General features: G+C 39.4%; 1 protein-coding gene across 6 annotated transcripts in view; it reads left to right on the forward strand.

Moving 5' to 3' along the window:
• Positions 1–18307, forward strand: part of INPP4B (inositol polyphosphate-4-phosphatase type II B) — a 543252-nt gene that overhangs the window by 87921 nt on the left and 437024 nt on the right. For 3 of the 6 annotated variants that reach the window (XM_054690016.1, XM_054690014.1, XM_054690018.1), the window contains exon 1: positions 2876–3092. The exons of 1 other annotated variant lie outside the window; for it this stretch is intronic. The gene's annotated coding sequence lies outside the window, so the exon portion shown is untranslated. Of the gene's footprint in view, positions 1–2875; positions 3093–18307 lie in introns of those variants that run through there. 2 more of the 6 variants (XM_037496392.2, XM_037496393.2) reach the window with 1 other exon arrangement.

An 18307-nucleotide genomic window follows, 5' to 3' on the forward strand; every position in this document is an offset into this window, starting at 1 on the left:
TTGTTACAAGATGCTCAGAACATTTTGATAGATGCCAGTGAGCATTGTGGATGTTTGTTCACCAGTTGACAAAACAACTTTCAGATAGGAAGAACATTTTTTTATGAGTTATAATTCATGTGATTGTTTAGTCCTGAAAACAGTAGGTAAGAGTCTCTCAAATGCTTTTATTCCCTAGAAATTAAAAGAAAATCGACCACTGTTCAATATTATTGTTATGTAATTTTAAATAATATAGTTATTATCTGGTCAAATCAGATTCACATTAGTGGGACAATTTAGACTAATTTTTTGAGATTTAGTCAACAACTCAGACTGAGGTAATTGGCTAATCATTAATCATGGATCAAGCAGTTTTTAAATGATTTTGAAAAGGGTTGAGTTGCTTTCATTTTTCTTCCTTGGGAAAATTCTGCATTTAATGCCCCAAACAATCTTAAGAAAACCTGAAAAGAGAATTATGAAAACATGTCCTTTCCTGGAACCAGTTATTCCTAGGAAAACACTAATGTAATTTATATCTCATGTTTGTAAGAGTTTTAAAAATTGTAAACAGTGAGATAAGTCAACTAGTACTGAGGCCAAAGAAATCATTCCTTTCATGCTGAAGTTGTTATATATTTGAGAATTACTGGTTAAAGCCTCAGATTATCATTATGTTTCTTATTTTTTGCATTTCTATTTTCAAATTTCCAGTAAAAGACCTCCCCAAGATTTCCTCCATGACTGTGGTTGTTATTTTTTTCATTATATCTGTAGGTGATGAGACAAACATTTGAAATCATGCTGTAATTCCTTGACCCAAGTCATTTCCTTGCATGGAGCAGGTGCGATGAGTAAGTGCTGGCAGGAAATGGAAGGCATGTTATTAGCCAGATGTTCGCTCAAGGCGCTGTCAACATTGAACCTGCTGTGGGAGCACACAGCTCACTTGAACTCTGATCTCCAGTACTTAACCCCCGCTCAGGGGTCAGGCCTGGGATGTGACCGGGGCATCTGTCTTGAGTCTGCTATTTTCTTCACAATTTGCAAAGAGTTAAATGACACAGATGTTCATAAAGCTCTTTGAATAGAGATGCTACTGGTTTCAACAAACTGTTTGTGCTCCACATTAAAAAGGTCACCGCCATTTCCATGACACTAGTGTGTGTCTCAGCCGCCATGTTTGCTTACCTACGCACTGACTTAGATTAAGTCAGAGTGCCCAGAAGGTCAGGTTCCCTTTGGGCTTTTCCAGATATTCAGACACCTCAGGCTGACATTAAAAATGACTTTTCCTTTGTTGTATCCCAAATCCCACCTGATTCCTCACTCAGGTATTGTTTTGCAGTCCATACAACCTGGTGATAACCACTCACCCCTGCTTAAGAATTACTGATTTCTACCTTGATGACTTTGTATTTATCATTACTCTTTTCCTTTCTCTCCCAACTTATTATTCTTCATGTAAGAGGCAACAGAATGGAGTAGGGACACATCTTGGGGTCCAGATAGTCTGCAGCAAACCCCCGATCAATGACTTCATATTTTGCTGCTGCCAGACCTAACATGATCTGTTTAACCTATGAGGTCTCACACCGACCTCTGTTACAAAGCCAGGAAAGAAAAATGATGGCTGTTAATGGTGGGGAGTTGATATGAATAGTGGACATTGATATTAAAATAATTACTGGTACAGAGTAGCTGCTTAATGTGCATTAGTTGCTATTCATTCTGTTAGGTCAGTTGCAAAATTCACTTTCATAAAATTTGTCTCAAAACTTACCTTTTTTCATAGTCATCACCCTAATGGTGTGTGTTTGCAGCTCAATCTGCCTATCCCACCAGTGCTTTTATATTTGCTTATCTCTACATTTACCCTCTTGGTATATTTTCCTCATCAATAAAAAAGAGAATAATACTTACTATAATACTTAGTGAGGGTCATTGAAAGACACCATTAGAAAAATAAGACTAGTGATAGGATCTTGCTTTTTTATGTGTGAGGAAGTGAACCAGGAGCTTCACTTATATTGTTATCACTCAACAATATACACATGCCTGGTGGGTGATGTGCAGGAAGGTGATGGATTCACATTTAGACCCATTGAGGAAGGAGATGGAGGGTGGCCAGTGACCAATGTCTGCAGAATGGACTGATAGAATTGGGTTCAAAAGAGAAGTCACAACCTGAGGGGGAGTTTTGGAAACTGTTATAGAATATGACTGACTCTGTGTAAGTAGGTGGATGACTTATTTGGGAAAGAGTGTAAATGGTGAGGAGTAGCCATGATTCCCCCCCAACACACACACAAACACACATGGTGGAGCAGGTTATGGATCTTTATTTCTCCAGATCCAGTGATTAGACAAGGGGTGGGCATATGACCTAATAAACAAAATTAATTGCAGCCAAGAGAGTCTCTTCCTTTAGGATCAAAGATTTTCAGGGTGTTGATTTAGAGTTGCCATTTTGTTCTTTCATTTGAAGAAGATGAGACAGTTTGAAAGAGAAACAGAAGCAAGAAAGAGACAAGAAACAGAGGATGAATAAGCAAGTCATAATGATGCAATTGCATCACATGTGCCACTGGATCCATCCCTATTTAGTACTTTAAGTTTGCTAGTTTCTTAAAATAATACATTTATTTTTTGTCGTTAGTCTGGGTTGGCTAAGGTTGTAAAACTTGAAGCCTAAATTATTTTATCTAACAGTGATGGACCATATTGCAAAATGGCTCTAGTGATATATCTGTCCCATATGCTCTTCCAGAACCTCCTTGACACTTCCCATTAAGACTTCAGGTCCGTTTTCCTTTTCCTTTACCCTGAGTGGTTTCGTGTCTTCTTTGATGATCAGAGTTCTGTAGAAGTGACACAATGTGGCTTCTAAAATTAGGTCATAAAGAAGATATAGAACCCTCTTGATTTCTCTTTCTGAACACTTTCCCTTGGAACCGGGTCACCAATTGTGAGAAAGTCCAGACCTCATGGAGTAGCTAGTTGTAAGGTCTTCTGGATGATGGTCTATTAGCCATGAACCCACAGCTTCTGGGACCCTGGGAGTGAACAGCCTCTAGATGACCTCGCCTCCCAGCTGTAGTACCACTCAGGTATGTGAGTGCACAACACGCCGTGGGCTCTGCCTTAGCTGTAGACTTGTGAGCAAAAACATCATTGATTTAACTACACTTTGGGGTAATTTGTTAGACAGACACTAACATTACATTCTCACCCAATAACCAATTCTCAGGACTCTGTTTTCTTACTAAAGCATGTCAGGCCCTGCTTCTACCCAGTGGCCATCATGCCTTGATTAAATTTACTTTGATTTACCAAGTAGATATGGACTTTTTTTTACCACTTCATCCCTCCTTCCACCCCCTGCCCCATACTGACTTTATAATATAGTTTTTCTTGGGTTAAAATTGTCTGGGTACATGGCATGGGGATACCCATGTTGTGCTATGCCCTTGTTAAAAGTTTGGGGATCCTTGCTTGATAAATTCAACTTGTACTTTCCAGCACCATGTTATCCAATATGGTCACTGCTCGGGAGATGTGGTTATTTAAATTTGATTAATTAAAATTAAATAAAATTGGAATTCGGTGTTCTAGCTATACTAATCACATTTCTAGTGTCCAGCAGTGTTTATATGCAGCTGCTGGCAAACATGTTGAACAGTGCAAAGTTATGGGACGTTTCACCATCTCACTAATTGTTTAGTATAAGTACCACCTGCTTTCACCTCATCCTTTTGAATGGTGCTGCTCTGATCGGTAACTCACATGTGGGCACCACAGTTAACCCCTTTAATTATGGCATGCAATGGCAAAAATCTTTTGACCCTGAGCAGAACTCTGAAAGATCTGATCTCTGTTTCTTTGAGAGGACAGAGATGAGGATCTCTGCTCCAATTAATTAGGTTCTCTTTCATTTACACTCACATGAAAAGGTTGCTTTTTGTAGCTAAATCTACTTTCTTTTATAGTCCCTGGACATGTGGCCAATGATTTATTTTCTTGGCTACGTTAGTTCTCTTTCCTCAACCTGGACTGATTTCAAGCCATTTTCAAAACAATTCAACTCACAGATGTTATCCTAGTAACAAAAGATATCCCTCTGAAAATACTTGGAAGCTTTGTTTTCCCAGCAGAGAGTCCTCTTAGGAGCACACAAGGCTTCTGTTGACTTGAACATGAACTCTGGCTGTGGAGTGGATATTACTACCTTAAAAAAAGAAAAGAATAACTTCAAGGCAAAAGGGCCTTTATTCTCCGTGGGTTTAAGTTTCCTTGAAAGCTTGTTTATTGATTTTCCTCATAACAACAGAGTCTGCAAGCTATAAAAGAAGAAAAACAAATAGAAGCAGGGAAATAATATCAACAATCAACAAGTTTATTCATCAGCTTTATCTCATTGGTAGTCACACTGGGCCGTGAAATGAAAGCACCACCACCCCCAATCCCAGTTTTTATTACGGAGACCCTGGAATTGAGCTGATCAAAAGGGAAAAAACTTAAACTTTCAAGCAAGGGTCCATTTTGATTAGAAGAGATTGTTGCCACATTGATGTCATTGTGTGAGGAGAATGTTGAAGGCAGAGTGAACAGAAGAGAATGTGGCAGCTCTGTGCAGAAACTTTGTGCAATTAACATGGTGCTGATTGAGAGCTCTCATCACTAGCTTCCATTGCCTGGTAGCCTCCACTAACATTGGCCCTGTAGGAAGACATTTTCCTGAATTTCTGACCCATGTGATGACACTTTAAATAAATTCTATAATCAGGTAATTTTAGAAAATGCTGAATTTTTTATTCCCTCCTGTAGTTTTATGATGCGTATTAGAATATTAGTCTTTGAAAATCCTGCTGTAATGAAACCTGTTTAACTTTGTTTAACCCAGCATTTCCTAAAATTAGTGCACCATGAAAGCTTTTCTATTTTAGTATATTTTTATGTATTGCTCATTATATCCAGTGGTACAAAGTTACAGTGAAGCATACTTTAGACAAATACAGGGATTTCCAAGAGGGTTGGTTTCACAACACAAAAGTTAGCAGAGAAGAGTAACGCTTTAGCCATTACCATCCCACCATGCATATTAACTTTCCTTGAGCAACAGGATCCTATGATCCAGAAGGTGTGTGAGAAGCATTCCATGGAGAAGCATTGCCCCAAGCAGGGCTGTTGTGCGGGGCAGAGGAAGTTCAGGATGGCCAACCGTCTTGGCAAGGTCTGTCCTGGAACCTGAGACTTCCAGAGCTACATTTCTGGGAAGGTCAATTTTAGAAGGTGTCATAAGGAAGATGATTATTGGCAGAGAATTTAATAGTTCATGTGACTTACAGATCGCGTTTGATCACTTCCTTTCCCATCATAAATAACCATTTCTCAGAAGAGTCGATTACTCTCACTGTTTGTTTCTACTATTCCCCCAACCATTCACTCTTTGATCCATGCCATTCATTCTTGCACTTTCTCTAGTAGAACTCTTTTTCCCAGGTAACCAGTTCTTCCTGGCAGAACTCATTGGCTTCCACGATTTTCTCTCTCTTTCTCTCGCTTTCTCTCTCTCTCTCATCTGTCTATCTGATGTAGCATTGGGTTATAATATTGTCTAGGCTTCAGGTGCACAGCCTTTAAAATGAACATCTATAGAAACTACATTATATTCACCTCCAGGATTCCAGTTCCCATCAGTCACCAGATAGCTGACACCTTTTATCTGATTTACCCACCCTCGTTTCCCTTCCTCTGTTAACCACTGTTTTCTTTTTACGGTCTAAGAGTTTGTTTTTGTTTTGCTTAGATCATTCATTTGTAATTGTTTCTTTATATACCACATATGAGTGAAATAATATGGCATTTGTCTTTCTCTATGACTTGTTTCACTTAGTATAATTCCCTCAGTTTCTAACTTATAACTCCAGCCCAGAGCATAGTTCTGTGCTTCAAAATTGTGTTCCTAGATGTATCTCAAGCTTATGTCCAAAATTGATCTCATAAACTTGTATTCTAAACCTCTTCCTCCTATAGATCATTGGTGGATGTGACAGAGTAGTGCTTATCAGTCAGCACTCCCAATTTCTGTTTTCTTTCTCTATGGTTTAAAACCAAGATTATGAATTGATAATCCACACAGCTGGCAAAGGCCCACAGGTTTGTTTTGTCTGTCATTACTGTAGTGAGCCAAATTGAAAATCAAGTAGATAATATATGCAAACTTTAGATTTCCAGGTTTAAAAATACAGTCAGAAGATCTGGGAATAATTCACTGGAACTGAGCAATGTCTGTTTCCTTTAGAAAAGACGTGCATTCTCCATCCAGCGCAGCCCCCGTCATTAAATACAATGTGTATTTGCCTCTGTCACTCACTTACAATATTTTCTTGGCCCCCATAGGCATAAGAGTGTGAAACCCCTGATTTAAGCCTCAGCGGATGGGCTTTGTCTTTGAGACCGCAGTAAGGGCAGATTTCCTTCTTTAGCCTCAGACTAAGGTGGTTGCAGGTCAGGGGATTAATGGCGTTTTAGGTCTGGTCACCGGCCCTGTTGATTGAGTTCTGGTACTGATTCATGTTAACAGAATACACGAGAAAGATTTTAGACAAATACTGCTGGCCAGACTAGATGAGAACAGGGCCCCCCCTTTAACTATGTGTCGGGCCACTTAACAGGTGAGCTCTTCTTTCATTTACTGATCCAGTTTTTCAAAATTGTTATGAAGTACCTAGTATGAGTCAAGAGTTTTGCTTTTCTGAACTTACAAAGGTAAACAAAGTGGATAGCCATTCCCCCATAAACCTTAAAAACCCAGAAAGGAAGCAATTTAACAATTATAACACTGCCAAGGAATAATTTTACCAAATTAGTGCCATTCATCTGTTACTGTACTCACCATCCTATGCATAAATGCAGTGTCATCTTTTTTTTCCAGGAGCATTCTCAGGGAGGAAGTCTTTCATTGATTTATTGCTGAAAATCACTCTTCTCAATATTCAGTGAGCAATTTGTCACCCCCACTGTGAACATACCCCCTGTCGTGGCTCAGTTGTTTTTAGAAGTTTGTCTCACAAGTGACAAGTAGCTGTGGTCTGTCCATTCTGGCCTCCTGAGCTTTGCATCCTGTGCTGCTGACGGAACTTGAGTCCTCTGCACCTAGAGGCCTGCCTGCCCCCCCTGGTTATTCCTTCTGAGGCACCCTTGCTGGCCTCATGGGATGGTGGCCTCCAGAAACTGGCCGCACTTCTGCGCTGCTGGCCTTGGGCTGCTGGCCCGGGGCTGCTGGCCTGGGGCTGCAGAGACTGCGTGGACTCCTTCACGCCAGCCCAGGTTGGCTTCCTTTCACTCCTGGAATTTTTCCAGTCTCCCATGTGCTTCAGAGCTTGGTACCACTGTATTCTGGCTGCAGAGAAAGGAGCCTTTTCCAGGGCTAATTCTGAGAAATGTTGATAATTGCAACATTCAGTCTTTCAGGGATAATGGGACATGATGTAGATGATTAAACTGCCCCAGAGAACATAAGCTATATATTTACTCTACCCATCAACACCCAAGCCTGAGCGGGTGCGCTTAATGGGACCCTCTGGACTAAATTTGGAAGCACATTTTACTTTTGTTCTCCTGACACTGTCACTCTCCCTCCTTGGCATTCTGTGAAGTCTCATGCTGTCATTTATGCCCCTCCTTTTGTCCCCTTAATAGCGAATTTACCCGTAATAGCATTGCGGCCTAACCACATCCAGCTGACTGCCACACATATTGTTGTTATTAGGAGGTATTTACTCATCGTTTTTAAAAAGTGAAAACTGCATGGTGGAGGACCATGGGGGCATAAGCAAAGGAGTAATAAATTGGATAATAAATGGTTAGCTATTTTCTGAAACAAGAGGACTCAATTTGTTTTAAAGAAGGAATAGAGAGGTGAATAGAATTTGGAACCAATATTTAGAAGAAAAAAAATCTTTAATAAAGTTGGGTAGAAATCTGACTGATAGTTCCCATCTTGGAAGATGTGATTCCCTATAGATTGCATCGAAGGGAAACCAGACACATTGCACAGCATTATTAAAACCATCTTCAAATTCATATTATGCCTTTGTGGGAAAGAGAAGTCATACAGCTTCTCCATCCAGTTAACATTCCTCAAGTTGAACATGATAGCTCATCATTCGAAGCCTGCCTTTCAATTAATCAAAGGTATACACACACAATACACACTCACGCACTGAAATCAGAGTCCTAATTTTTTGAGATTAATATTGCTCCCATTCATTTGTGATTTTATTTAAATTTATTTATATATTTACATTTACACTAAAAAATTTTTAACTTTTTTTTAATTGAGGTGACATTTGTTTTTAACACTGTATGTGATTTAGGAGGATAAGTTCAGATGTCCTCAGATGTATGTTATCACAACACCCCAGCATCAACGTACCCACAGTGCTTACCCTGGACCATTGAGCACCCCCCTCTTCTGTTCTCATTCTCATCCCCTTCTCCCAACCCCCCTGGAAGCCTCAATTCTGAAGTCATATTTCTAGTGTTTGTTTTGTTTCTCTATATCGCACATGAGCAAAATCACCCAGTATTTGTCTGAATTATTTCAAATAGCATTATTTCCTCCAGTTCTATCCATGTTGTTGCAAATGGAAAAAGTTTATATTTATAGCTGAGTCACATTCTATTCTGGGAAATACTAATCCACTCATTAGTCCTTGGGCACTTGGGTATTTTCTGTAGCTTGGCTATTGTAAATAGTGCCGCAATAAACACTGGAGTACATGTATACTTTTGAATTTGTGATTTTGCATTTCTCAGGTAGATACCTAGGAGTGGAATTACTGGATCATATTCTAGGTCTATTTTTAATTTTTTGAGAAACCTCCATATTGTTTTCCATAGGGACTGGACGAGTCCACATTCTTTTCTGGGCTTAGAAGTTACTACTTGTTGTCAGCATGAATATGAGAGGCATCCTCTCATCCTTGCATCCTATCTTAACTAGAAAGCACATCACTATTCAGTGACTGGAAACTTTGCTGATTATTTAACTATTAGGTCACAGTTGCATGACTATGCATAATGAAACAAGTCTGTCATCAGGGATAAGATAATAGGAGTTTTGATAGAATAGTGAAGGCAAATGTTTGACTGGAGCAGTTTCAAGGAAGGATGGAAACGATAATTCGAGGGCCAAGAGTACAGGTAAATCTATCAAGGCATTTACAGTGCAGGGAGGGAAAGACAAGGGTATGATTTTGGAAGAAAGTATATATTTTTTAATATGGGAGACCTAATAGCATGTTTGTATCTTGATGAAAAAGAACCAGTTGAGAATGGTAAACTGTGCATAGAGAGAAGAAATCCTGAACTGGTTTCCTTCGTGAGGGATTGAGATCTACTATGCAAGTGGAAGAATTGGTTTTAGCCAGAGCTTGTACAGTTCACCACAGTGATGGAAAGACATGGGCTATACAACCACATTTGAATTAAAAGTATGGATAGTAGTGGGAGCTTGCTTATATTTTTATATTTAAATAAGAAGTGAGTTGTCCAGAGAAATATAGAATTGAAAAGAACATTCCAGACATGTGCTAGGAGACAAAGGCATGTGGAAGGGTGACTGGGCCTGGGATCCAGAGCATGGTTTGAAGAGCTTGTTAAGGATCGAGATCCTGGGTGGACAGTGACAGCGGTGACTATGGTCATGGACTCTTTTTCCAGACACATTCAGCGCACAGGGAGTGTACAGAGTAACTGGGGAGATGGTTTTACCAAGTGCAGATGTCAAGGGGCCTGAGTCCTTGACTGCAACTCCCTTCTGAAGCTGTTGTGCGTCGGCTGGGCATGAAGCCTGCTGTGTGGAGGCTGCCTGTGTCTGTGAAGGCTGCCAGGTAAAGCCTTTCTAACTGCCTGGGGTCGGTCCTTAAAGATCGCAGAGATTTTTATCCAGCAGCTGGACCATCAATTGAACTCAGGGAAGTCTAAAAATTGTTGGTGACAGGAAGCACATTAAAAATATTGAAAAATGAGGGGCTCGCAATTGAGATATAAAGAATCTGGATATTAGCAATGATGAGATTTAGGTTCTGGCAATGGAAATAAATGAATGGTCCTAATATGGTAGAAAAAAAAATCGTTTGAGAGAGAAGAGGCAGAATCATCTCTTGGAAATTGAAACCTCAGAGGATTATGACAGAAATAATACTGGAAAGAGAAATGGTGACCTCCCCTTTCTGTGCTAAAAGACTTAAAATTTTATCTCATCTGTATGTTTTTTTCTATGAAAAAGATTTTATTAAAAATGTATGGATTTTAAAATAGATCAAAATAATGGATCTGTATCGGGATTTTTAAAAGAAACCGTAAGACTTATAACTGCATTGTTCTCTTTTACTGGTCGGATGTGCTCATGCTGGCAGCCGCCCTTCCAAGAGGTTGTGCTTGCCTATCTTGGTTAAAGGTAAGACATATTTTAGCCTGAGTGTTTTTTTTCAACTGTAGGGAGGAAGAATTGACACATATAAATTGTAGTATTTAAAGTGTACATTGTGATGGTTTTTATATGCATGCATTATGAAATGATCGCTAAAATCAAGATTATGAACACATCCATTTATCAAGTGCAGATGTTAAGTTTTTGTGGTTAGCTTTTGTGGTAAGAATGCTTAAGATCCACTCTCAACTAGTACCATATGCTTAACTATGGTCACCATACTTTATGTTGCATACTCAGAACATATTTTTCTTGTCATTGAAATGTCGTGTTCTTTGCCCTACATCTTCCTATTTTACTCTTCCTCTAACCCAAGGCCCCTACATTTCTACTTTCTTTGAAATCTTTTTTTTTAATTTTATTTTTTTTACATCATTTTCATTTTTGCACAATGTATGCAATTCCACTCCTAGGTATTTTTCCAGAAGACACAGAATCATTCATTCAAAAGGGCACCTGCACCCCTATGTTTATAGCAGCACTATTTATAATAGCTAAGCTATGGAAACAACCCAAATGCCCAAAAGTAGGTGACTAGATCAAGAAGATGTGGTACATATACACCATGGAATATTACTCAGCAATCAAAAAAGATAAACTCATGCAATCTGCAGCAACATAGATGGAGCTGGAAGGGATCATACTCAGTGAAATCTTTTCAATTTCATTTATAAAGACAGACAGTATTTATTTTTCTCTGGTTTATTTTACTTAGATAGTGTTGTCTAGATTCATCCACTTTGTCACATGGCAAGATTTCTTTCTTTTTTATGGCTGAATAATATTCTATATATATATATATATATTCATCCTTCAGAGGACATTTAAGTTGTTTCTGTATCTTAGCTATTGTGAGTAATGCTGCAATGAAGATGTATATGCAGATATGTCTTTGTGATTTTGATTTCATTTCCTTAGATATATATACCCAGGAGTGGGGTTGCTGGATCATACAGTAGTTGAATTTTTAATTTTTTTCATACTGTTTTCCATAATGACTGTGCCTATTTGTTTTCCACTGACAGTGTATAGGGTTTTCTTTTCTTCACATCTTGGCCAACATTCATTATCTCTTGTCTTTTTGCTAATAGACATTCTAAAAGCTGTGAGGTGAAATCTCACTGTGTCTCTGATTTGCTTTACCCTGAGGATTAGTGATGTTCAGCACTTTTTATGTATCTATTAGTCATTTGTATGTCTTTGGAAAAATGTCTATTAAGGTCTTTGCTCATTTTAAAAATGGGTTATTTGCTTTTTTGCTATCACGTTCCATGAGTTCTTTATGTATTTTGGATAGTAATGCCTTAACAGATATATAGTTTGCAAATATATTCTCCCATTCTGTACATTAGCCTGAGAGTTTTTTTAAACAGATCAGCATTTTAACAGCTGATACTCATGTACTATTCTCTTTGTAATGCAAGCCTGAGTCACAGTCTAAGAACCTAGTCTTAGATTATATAACCTTGTATTTTGTTATATGTTTATTTTCCTGGGAATTTGAATTCCAACATGTACTCATTAAAATTCTGAGTTTTTTTTTTTTTTAAATAAGGATGTTATTGTTACTATTTACATATGAATGTAGCAGAAAAGGGGGGTTAACTAAATCAGTGCCTAGAATGTGATTTGTTATGTCTCATCCCTTTATATAAGAGCTTTACCCTAGTGATCTGGAATTTATACTCAACTCCGAGTTTGGGGATCTGAATATGTTTAACTCTTGATACTGGAAAACCATGATGCTTCATTTCCTTCCATTCCTTGTATATTTCTCCTGATTCCTGTTTTTCTTGTAGGCTCTCAGTATATGCACAAAGAAAAGCAATAGGGTTTGTCATTTAATCACATATAAAAGCCCATTAAGAATATGTTGTCCAATTTTTTTCAGATGAGATTGACAATTTTATGTAATTGGATGGGGTTTTTAAGATGAGCATAACATTATCATGTGATTAAAGCCTACTGCCAGATATAATAAACTTGGCTTACCTATTTTGTTAGACCATTATTTTGATTTATATGCTGATATATATAATTCACTTTCACAGACTCCTTCTTTTTTTTAATTAATGGCGACTCCATACATTCAGGCAGATTTTCTGGGAGTAAGGTTGATGGCATTGGTGTGGGTTGGGGAAAGCTTAAGAATTTCAGAGGGGAGGGCAATATTAGAATTGCTTCCCCGTTGATTTAGTTCATGTCGTTTCACTAGAAGTCTATCTTTTAAATGTGTCCTTTTCCTGGAAATTATTATAACATAGCATAGATAGCTTGTAACTGACATCAGCAATCCATTTATAAGGTGTGATTCCAAGAAATTTTTTAAAATTCATCACTGGCACAATAAACTATAATTGCCATACTTTTAAATTAAAAGAATGTGAAAGCTTGCCAACTTCCCTATTGTGTTTCACTCTCTCTGACTTACCATTCTAAGAATAAATGCACAGAATTCTGTGTGCTGGGTCACACACTGAGGTTTTATGGACTTCCTTGCTGGAGGAAAGCACTTTTATAAAAACAAGTAAAACTTGCAAAGGGAAGTCATACAATAAGTAATTTTAAATAAAAGAGTGGAACCATCAACCTACTTTTTCTTAGGTATCCTTGGCGTTATCCAATTTGCCCCCTCCTGAGGCAAGTTGAAAGTGAGATCAACTGACTGGCTGGCAAAGAGATTGGTGAATTGAGAGGCACAGAGGGGATGGCTGTGTAGTGTCTCGTCCTGAAACAATGTAAGAAGTAACTGATAGGGGTTGAGTGGGCTCAGCAGGTATCAACACTAAGACAGTTTGAATGGGTGTAAGCAGGGACTAGGTAGAATTGGGTAGACACTAATGATGTAGTCTGTGCAGGTGGCAGGTGGTAGGGCCAAGTGGGCAAAGGGATGATTGTCCCACTAAGTCTTCGCTGACCCAGTCGTTGCCTTGCACTGACGTGTGTTCGTTGATTCTCCTCAACTAGATTTTGTGCTCTTTGATATGGCAGACTTATTGCCTAATGGTCTCATTGAGCTGCTGGGCACATGTTTGGATTGGGTGTTTCCTGTGGACCCTTGTGCCTTTCCAACCTCTTAGGGGCTAGTGAGTGCCAAAGGCTCAGGGACACTGTCTTGTGAGAGCACACGGGATAGAGCAGAGGGGGAGCGACTGGCTTTCAGGGCAGAGTGCTCTGCCCTTCACGCCATCTGATCTCCTAGACCCTGCGTGCTGCCTTTCTAGATTGCTAGTGTCCTTCTACCCCTTCACTCTTCCAGGACTCCTTGACACTCAACATTGTCCTGCTTGGCGCGCCTGTCTAATTCTTATAGTCCCGGCTCGCTCTCCTGGGATTTGACCTCTGAGCTGAATTACAGCATTGCATTTTGGATTCTTCTTGGCCACACTGACCCAACATCCTGATAAAAAACATTGCTTTCGTTCATGTGAATGACATGGATGTGACCATTGAGATCTGTGCCTCACAATTTAGATTTGGTTGCAGTTGACACTATGGACAGCTAACTCAGTGCTCTGCTGAAGAGAGCATTGTCTTAGAGTGTTATGTAACTGATTGAAATTCTGTTGCATGGTTTATTAAATCATATGTGTTGGATAGATTCCTGACTTTGAGGCATGCTGCTAACAACACAGTACAACAGCTTATTTTTCCTTCAACCAGTTATTTCCAATCATAGACTTGTGCATAGCATTTTACAAATAAACTACTAATTTATACATAATTGCATGAGAAAAGTGACTGCTGCATTATACTTGATCCTTTGCTTAAAAAGCACATTAAGAACTAAGACACTCAGATCTTTTGCATGGGAAAGAATGTTTTCAGTATTATTAAAATTTATTTCAGTGTATTAGTGTTTTTAAAATTTATTTTTAGGGGAACAAATAGCTATTCAGTTTGACATAAACATTTGTTTGGGGCTTCCTAGCTAACTGAATACAGCCTTCAATTTGCAGGGCTGTTGGAGAATTAGCTCCATATTTGGAATCCTTTAGCTTCTTAATTCATTGTTAGGCCTCTATTTCAGAAATTTATATCTTTGTACACTCCTGAAATAGAGTCAGTGATTTTGATGTCTCCATAATGGAGATTATTTTGTCAGGTTATGCTTTGTATAATTTATAGATGATTTTATATGTTTTGTCACAGAGCCTTAGGTGTTATTTAACACTCAAAAACATAGATTAAGAAGGCCTTCCATGTACAATAAAATTCCCTCCCCCTCCCTCCCATTTTTACCCTGGAAATGAATGTGTAATATTACTGAATCAATAGAAAATGTAGTTTTTATTTTTTTTTTTAAGATTTATTTTTATTTATTTATGCATACAAGAGCTGGAGTGTAGGTCAGAGATGTGGGGGTGGGGGAGAGGATTCACCAGAGACAGAGTGGGGAGCAGAACAGGTGGATCCACTGATATACACTGTTGAGGGGAGCAGCGGGCAAGACAGGAGAGGTCTGCTGCGCCATGTGGGTCAGCTCCTTGGGGTGATTAAACTAATGCTGCAGTGTTTGGTGATAGCTTGATAGTGCTGAGACTTAACCCCTTGCGCCACCAGGGAGGCTCCTAAAATGTAATTTTTAAACAAGAAAATGACTGCCTCTTAAATTTTTGCTCTTAATAAAGAGAAGGATTTTCCTGAGGGGCTTTAGTTGGTATCCTTATATGGTAAAAGCAAATATTATATCTCAGGACTATTAGGTAATTTAATCCAATGGCAGATTTTACCCTGGAACTGTAAATCTTGTTGGCAATATAAAACAGTGAAAGGAATACTCCCTATTAACATCCTATATTGTTTTGCCCTCAATATTTGTTTCTCCTCCGGTATTTTTGGTTGGTTTTTAGAAATTTATTTAAAATAAGCAGATGAGAACCCCACCTGGTCACCTCCCACCTGTGCCTTTTGAACTGGTGTCTTCAGTGGGAAAAAGGATATTTCATATGGTCCAAAAGGTTTCTTTTCTGTCTAAAGACTCAGAATTCATCCATTGTAGAGCCCAGATAATTCTTCATATATTTTAAGTTTAAAAGGGGACTCAGTTTACTAACACATTCCTGCATTTCAGAGGAGGAAATGAGGCCCAGGGAGGCAGAGGGTCTGCCTGAGTGTGTGAGTGACAGGGTCCGAAGGGAACTCCAGCCTTCTGGTTCTCTTACATTTCTTTGTAAAAATTTTGTCTACTTATTTATAGTTCTTTATTTATTACTGAAATAACACTGGTATATAACATGATACAGTTCCAGGTGTACAACCTTAGGAATCAGCGTCTGTCTGGACTACATCATGTTCACCACCGAAAGTCCACCCATCACCACACAACTGACCGCTTTTATTGGCTCTGTCCTCTCCCTTCTGTCATATGTGGCTCAGATTGCAACATGCTGACTTCCACCTGTGTTCAGAGCAGTCACTCTTAACTCAAACTAATTGTCTATGAAACTACGGTATGACTTACTGCAGGAATCCACCTTATAATAATGCAAGCACGCAATTCAGCTGGCAGTAAAGGATGCTAAGGACACCAGTATAAGTCGGCAGAGTTTCATTCTGGGCATCAGCTCATTGGGTGGGGTGTGTTGTTCCTTTGGGTAAAGCCCCCAGAAGTCCTTTGCCAAAATCTGGCTTCAGACCCCATGGGCATGGAGTCTAAAACGCCTCACATTGACTTACTTCAGCTCTATATTTAAGCTGCTTCAAAGGGATATTATTAGTGTCCCCTGTTTAATTTTGGGTCTAGAGCTCTTGGCACAGCTGGGATTTTATTCTTGCCTCATGTGTCTGTTTATCAATGTCTGATAAACAAGTGGTCACTTTCATTTTAAATTGATCATTTCAGTAGACCCATTTGTTGATCAGTCTGGGTCAGTATAACAGTGAGACATATAACACCTGATCCTCTCCCTTCAGGTACCACTATTTTGTTTTTATAGTCTAAAAGTTTGCTTTTGTTCATTCATTTGTTTCCCCATAATATATCTTAGAGTGGAACTTCCACGTAGTTCTAACGGGAAGTTATAAACAAAGCATCTTGGGAATCCAAAGTCAAGTTTGGGGATTTTGTTGTTGAGAAGTATCCACCTTACGTTCTCTCTTGAGGGAAACCAGAGGCGTGCAGATCGCTCAGTAGTCACAGAATGCCACCGAGGGTCTCTGAGTCAGGCAACCAGGATGCTGACTGTGTGCTTGCTGTTTCTGAGTCTGCAGTGGATGAGATCTCATTGATGAGTCTGACACAGGGTACCTGCCTGGACATTTTCTTCAGTGGTCTTCCCACCCTGCATAAATGTGCATCACGGCTTGACCCTGTTAAAGGCTCATACTGAGTATCACGGTATCAATCAAGGAGAGTGTTTCTAGTGGCATCTACTTGGCAACCGTGGACCTTGTGGCACTGGTTGTGTTATGAATCCTGAGAAACTAAAATGAACAGTGAAAACCTGCCCTTTGAGCATTTTGTACCCACGGCTCTCTCTCTTTTTTTTTTTTTTCAAAATGCTGCCAAATCACATTCAAGCCCACATTCTGAGGGCTGTCATTTCCCTCAGAGCTTTTTCCCTGGGCTTTAGAGTTTGCTAGAAAATGTGGTGAAAGTTGCTTTAAAGGTAATGTTTGGATGAGACGGGAACAAAATCGGAGGCAGAGATGCGCTTTTAGCTGCGTCTGCTCGCGTGATGGATTTAAGCAGATGGCACCCGCTGACTTCTGAGCTCTGTCAAGCCCCACAGGTCAGTTGGTCATCCCCGGCAGGATCTTTCTGATTACTGAGAATTATATTCAGAACTTGAAACAACAGAGTAAAAAGAGACCAGTCGCTGGCCATAAACAGCTTCTGGGTATGCTTTTCTAAAGATGGATCCGAGGGACAAGGTCCTGGGCCCGTGGGCCTGGTCTCTGGTGAGCCTGGCACTGCCGGGGCCTTCCAGAATAATTTCTAACCCCTTCCTGTGCTTGACAAAGAGGTCGATCTCACTATTCACCAGGGTAGAAAAGTTGGTATTGGGAGCCATTTTAAAAGTCTAAATTGGCTTTTCTAATGAAGTTGAAGGCGCCAGGGAAGCTCTCTTGGAGGGATGGGAGGCCGCCATTTACAATTCCTTCTCTGATTCTTTTTGCCAGTTCTCCAGCAGCTCCCTGCGGGGGACCTGGGTTTCTTTCAAGATTGTTTCAATGTTAAATTGACACTAAATCAAGAGCACAGTAAGCCCCCAACCTAGTCTTTTTAAGTGAAGAAAATTTTGAAGGCAGCCAGGTCTCCTGTGGGGAGCTGACACCAACGGGGGTGACAGCAGATAAAACCACAGAAGAAGTTGGGAAATGAGAAGTCAAAATTAAAAGGCTTTGGTATTTATTTTTAAATATGTCTTTCTGTCCTCGTGTGTCTTTTCTTCACTGTACCCCTTGTATTCCTTGCTTTATATGGTGAATATTTCTCTCCAGACAAAAGAACAAAAATTACTTTTGAAATATTCTTCTTCTGCTATATTTAGGCCAAGACAGTCCAGATCACATTTCTCTACCTGCATGACACCTTGTTGGCTCATGCGTAGGCGGTGTCTGCGTGCTTTGCAACACACCTGAGTCATATATTAATGGATCAATAAAAGGTGCCCTATTGTGTCTTTAAAGGATATTAAGAATAAGATTCTGACTTGAAGGCATGGTGCTGATGGTGACTAGATCTCCTATTAGCAAAATTCAGCTAAGCAGTCGCTCACTCTCCTAATAAAATTCCAAAGCAATAAACAGGCAAGTGTGTTATGGGAAATACTTTTAAACATATACATGTACAGCCTTTTTATGGTGCAGATTGTAGTA

This window comes from Talpa occidentalis, unplaced genomic scaffold (genome assembly GCF_014898055.3).
Source record: "Talpa occidentalis isolate TD23 unplaced genomic scaffold, MPIMG_talOcc4v2.1 talOcc4.8, whole genome shotgun sequence".
NCBI classification, from domain to species: domain Eukaryota; kingdom Metazoa; phylum Chordata; class Mammalia; order Eulipotyphla; family Talpidae; genus Talpa; species Talpa occidentalis.